The following is a 5,721-nucleotide window of genomic DNA, read 5'->3' on the forward strand; positions in this document are numbered from 1 at the left end:
TAATCATCCTCCTGGTGGCATCTGAGGCTTGTCTGCCTTTTGTGAATCCTGTTTGGTCTTGGTTTATAATTGTGGGCATAATTTTGAGTAATCTCGTCGCTATAGTTTTGGCGTATAGTTTGAGGTCGAGGTTGAGTAAGGAGATGGGACGGAAGTTTTGGGGGACATTCGACAGTTTCCCTGGTTTCGGTATCGTGATAACTAACGCTTTTAAATATTCTGGCGAAAAGGTAGAAGAGGAGGCAGCATGATTGAATAGGTCACTAAGATGTGGGATCAACTGTGAATGAAATTGTTTGTAGTATTCCCCGGTTATTCTGTCGGGGCCTGGTGCCTTCCCGCTGGGGAGGGAGTCTATGGTTTTTTTAATTTCTTGGTCAGTGAATGGGGCATTTAAGGAGGTCAGTTGTTTCTCAGTCAGTTTGGGTAGATTTAGTTTGCAGAGGAAGTGATCTATTTCGTCCTGGGAGGGTTGTGGGGTATGGGGGTCCTGTTTCAGGTTGTAGAGGTCTTCATAGTATGTGCTGAAGGCATCAGCTATGTCTTGGGGGTTGCTTAAGGGGGTGTGGGTATGGGGGTGAATGAGTTGGGTTATTTTAGTTTTGGTACGTCTACCTTTTAGTCGTTGGGATAGTTTCTTGCCAGCTTTGTTGGAGGTGGAGTATGTAGACGCTTTGATTTTCCTGTGAAGGAATTCGTAGGAGTGGAGGAGTAGAGTTCTAAGTTCCTGTCTGAGGTTTAGTAGTTGGTTGGCCTGTGGGTCTTGGGGGTCTTTTTTGAGCCTGTCCTCTAGGGTCGCTATCTGGGTTGTCAGTTTGTCTATCTGCTGCGTCCTCTTCCTCTTATGCTGAGAACCAAGTTTAATTAACATTCCCCGCATAAATGCTTTGTGAGCGCTCCACACCACGGCAGGGTCGGGTACCGAGCCTTTGTTCAAGGAGAAGAATTCAGTGATGTGTTTTGATATTTCTGGGGCGTATGTGTCGTTTTGTATAATATAGTTGTTAGCACGCCAGAGAAACGTATTTTGTTGTAAATTGGTGTCCTGTAATGTAATAGATATGGGGGCATGGTCCGACCATGTCGTGGTGTGGATCTGAGAATCAGATATTTTTTGCAAAATACATTTGTCAGAAAGGAACAGGTCTATTCTTGAATACGAGCGGTGTCTGGGTGAAAAAAAAGTAAAGTCACGTTCAGAGCCGTGGTGGCATCTCCAGACATCGTACAGGTCCTGGGAGGCGATGAATTTCTTTAAAGGAGAGTCACGGCATTTTGTCGGTGAGGTGGAGTCCATCAAGACGTCTGGGACTAGATTGAAGTCGCCACAGATGATCTGGTGGCCTTTTTGGATGGTGTTGGCAGAGCGAAGAACTTTGTGGAGGAATCTCATTTGGTGTGAGTTTGGGGCGTATATATTGATTAAAGTATAAGTTGCTTTGTTGATTGTGCAGATTAGGATAAGAAATCGACCTTCTGGGTCTGATAATGAATCAAGGAGTTGGAAATCTAAAGTGTTCCGAAATGCTATCATGACCCCTCTTGATTTAGTGGGGTGTGTGGCATGGAAGATGTGTGGATATTGGTGGTTGTTGCATAAGGGTGTATTAGAATGCAGCAGGTGGGTTTCCTGGATACATAGCACGTCGCTGTGGAGAGCCGAGGCGGTTTTCCACAGTGAGTGACGTTTGGCGGGATGGTTTAGCCCGTTGGCGTTCAAGGAGAGAATTGTGATTGGCATCTTGCGGTGTGAGTTGTGCACAACACTTACAGTTAGTTGTTGGTGGGTAGGTCCGGAGGTACCTGGCGTTGGGATTCAGCAGATGGGTATCAGAAGTACGAGACTTGAGGGTAGATTGTAGTGGTAGTAGGCTGGTAGTGGAGGTAGGTGGAGGAGGATCCTGGGTTAAGGGATTAGTGATGGCTTCGTGGCAGTCTGGACGGCTGAAAAAGATAGGACTAGAATACTGCGAATAGAGCAATGTGTTAGAATGCAGTAATAATAATAAAAAAGGAAAAAAAAAAAAAAGTCAATGGTAGAACAGTAACTTGTATAGTATAATACAGGAGGTGTGGCTTGTCGAAATGATCCAGTAGTGGGAAGTTCGGTTTAGTTGTTGGAGGTGGTTCTAATGGTAGGAGGATCTCTAGAGGGGGTGAAGAACACCGTATAATCCTCTATTAGGGGGTATAGAGAGTCAGTGATACCGGGAGGAGAAGGCAAGAGAATCAGGTTTCCAGCGCTCAGGGGAGCCATAATGGATGTTAGCGGCCAAGTGTAGTAGTGATGTATACACCTTCAGTTGGGATTGCGGTTTTGCAAGTTGCGGGACGTATTGGGTCCTCTGTCTGAAGGAGGTGGTTTGGATAACTCGGGGATTATCCGCCAAGAGTGGAGAAGCTTTAGGCCCTTTTCCAGATCCCCAATGGCGTGCGTTTGGCCATTGTGTACAATAAGGATGGTTGCGGGGTAGCGCCATTTATATTGTAGCTTGTGGTTTTGCAGGCTTTTGGTTATCGGGTTAAGATGTCTTCTTGATTGGAGGGTGTACTTGGACAAGTCGGGAAAGAGTTGGATGCCAGTATAGGGAGCAGGCAAGGGTGATTTAGCTCTGAGCCCCATGAGGAGTTTCTCTTTAATGTGGTAGAAGTGGACCCTCATTAGGATGTCCCTGGGGACCGAGGTTGCTAGGTGGGCAGGCTTGGCAATTCTGTGAATCCTATCTATGATTACATCACGCGGGGACGCTTCAGGAATCACAATATGCATCAGTTCTTTTGCGTATCTCGGCAAGTCCGCGGGGAGTATGGCTTCGGGGACACCCCTCAACTTTATGTTGTTCCTGCGGGACCTGTCTTCTAAGTCGGCCAGCTTGGCCCGCATCCATGCCTGTTCTTCTTTAACTGTGTCATAGGCGTCAATGACTTCATTAACTGTGGATGTGCATGCCTGTATCCCTCTCTCAGTGTTAGTCACCCTGTCAGCTAGCAAGTGAATATCAGAGGTGATTCTGTGGAACATGGATGAGAGGTCCGTCATGAGGGAGGTCTGGAGGGAGATCAGCATGTCCTTCAGTGTGGTATCCATGACTGGATGTCCTGATGTAGGGAAGGATGCCATAGAGGAGTTCAGGGCCTGGTCTAGGGAGAAGGGAGTAGGAGCCTGGGCCTCAATTTGCTGGTGCTGTGATCGGTGCGGCGGCGTGTCTAGCCGCATTTTAGCTTTGGCTGGGCTGCTGGGGAGGGGGTCACCCTCCAGAGTCTGGGATGGGTCAGGTACAGTACCTTGATCCGTGTAATCATCCGTGGAGGCATCCAGGAGGTCCGTGTAAGGTCCGCGCGGCGCGGCCTGGTCGGCGCCATCTTGGATATCCCAGCCCGCCGGCTTATAGGCAAATTCGGTCAGTTTTTGGGGCCTGTGGTCGGTAAATCTCTTTCTGGATGCCTGCATCGTTGTCTCCTGAGGGTGAGGAGTGAGGATGGGTGTGGATGGCGTCGTTGTTGCGGCCGATTACGCTGGATTGTGTCCCCTGGCTGGCGAGCTGTGAGCTTAGGCGTCCATCTTCCTCTCCGGCCGGCCACGCCCCTCCAACCTACTCTTATTGATGCAAAGCAATTTAGCAAAACAAATTCTTTGTACTCTTGCAAAGTTTGCAGGTCTTGCTCTTGCGGTTTCCTTATCTATCTTGTTAATCAGCTAAACATACTCTAGCTACAGGAAGGTGAGCGTCAGTGTAGTGAGCATAGATGTCTATGCTAAGGGGGGGAAAGGGTGAATTCAGTGTTTAACCACAGCCTGTCACAAATTTTCTTAACATAAATGTACAGGAATGACTTCTTAGCTGAAACTCTAGATCAGTCTTACTGCACACATAACTATGGCCACATAAACTGACCCTTGTTGCCATTTCATTCCCCCCTTTGATCATATTCATAGCGATTAATATGAGCGAGATCAAGCATCACTAAATACTATACAGTTTTTTTTTTTTTTTTTATGGTGGCCTCACTACCAGGCACAAAACATTCTTCTACCGATATTATTCCCCATTGTCAGCTCCAGTCGGGTCTCTCATTAACTTATAAAACACTGGGATAGTGACCCTTGGACCATGGTAACAATAGGAATACAAAAATAGCAGAAATATCAGCACTCCATACACTATAGGGAGAATGAGAAAATAATTAAAACTTGTCTCTGCAATACTTGAGTTGGTGATCAGGGTATGGTTTACCAGCTTACCGGTGGAGCTAAAGCTCCGAACAGTTAGCCAAGTTTTATAGGGTGCATAAGTGGGGTCATAACAGGTTATCCGATTTTCAACGGAGCACATTGAATAGGTAGTCTCATTATCAATGCAGGGGCACAGAAACTGGTACCTGCATACATAATGGGAGTGCCACAGTTACATCTTGGTAGTTATGGATCCTACGCTGGTGGCCTTTATACAAGGGTCACATAAGTTACTGTCCCCCTCTTTTAGCCTGGTCAGTATCACTACTATGCCTATCAACAGTCTCATTATAAAGATTTTAGCAAACGTTACACCAATAAACGTCCTCAGGCTTCAGCTTATGCGTAGACCAACCAGAGTCCGGGCTGTGGTTGGAGCAGAGCTTAGTAGATATCCTTTATCTTCCGCCGTGCGTTGAGCCAGCAGCTTCCAGGGGTGTGTTGGCCGCAGGGCTGCAGTCTGTCTATCTTCTGCCCTGCATAAATTCAGCAGCTTCCAGGGTTGTGCTGAACACAGGGCTGGAGTTCTTCCTTCTGATTTCTCTGGTCAATCTCAGTCTCAAAGGATCTTGGGGATCTACTGTACTGTGCCAGGAGTCTGTGAGGTCAGCAGCTCATTTTACCCTGGAGTGGTGTATCCAGGGTGTCATTTCGGCTTAATGGCTGTCGGGGTAGATAGCAGAACAGTGTAAGTACCTCTCCATTTTGGCCCTAGTGGGGTTAAGTTCCACTCCTTTACCCACACTGCATCTCCTGGTTTAAAGGGGTGTACTGGGTTCGACAAGAGTCTCCTCTTATCCCTCTAATGATGGGTGAGGGACTACCATACAGTACCTCAAAAGGGGACAGATTTGTCCTCATTGTTGGGGTACCCTGAATTCTCAGTAAAGCAATGGGCAACATCAAGGTCCATTTCATTTGGGTTTCCTGACAGAGCTTGGCCAGTTGTGACTTGAGCGTGCGGTTCATTCGTTCAAATTTTCCAGAGCTTTGTGGCCTATGTGTGGTGTGTAGTTTCCAAGTAATCTTAAGTGCTGTTGTTAATTCCTGGAGGCACTTGTGGACAAAGGCAGGGCCATTGTCTGAGCCTATGGTGGAGGGGATTCAATATCTGGGGATAATCTCCTGAGTCAGGCATTTAACCACTTCTTTTGTAGTCTCAGTCCATGTGGGCCATGCCTCTACCCAGTTCAAATAGGTACAAACGGCTACTAACAAATATTTGTATCCACCTGCAGGGGGTAGCCGGGGAATATAAAAATGTCTCTCTAGGGCCTTCTCAATGGCTGTTTTTCCCATGTGTGTCCCTTTGTGGAATTCTGTCACTAGATCAGTTGCTACAGCAGCTGGTACAACAATTCTCCTGTCCTGCAGTTGATACCACTGGTGTTCCTGATACTCCCCAGGTTCGGTCTTTATCCATTCCTATTCTGCCTTTGTGTAAATTGGATCCCATTCAGAAAGTGGGACAGGAAACAGGAGGGCCA

The sequence above is a fragment of the Aquarana catesbeiana genome, linkage group LG05 (genome assembly GCF_042186555.1).
Source record: "Aquarana catesbeiana isolate 2022-GZ linkage group LG05, ASM4218655v1, whole genome shotgun sequence".
Lineage (NCBI taxonomy): Eukaryota > Metazoa > Chordata > Amphibia > Anura > Ranidae > Aquarana > Aquarana catesbeiana.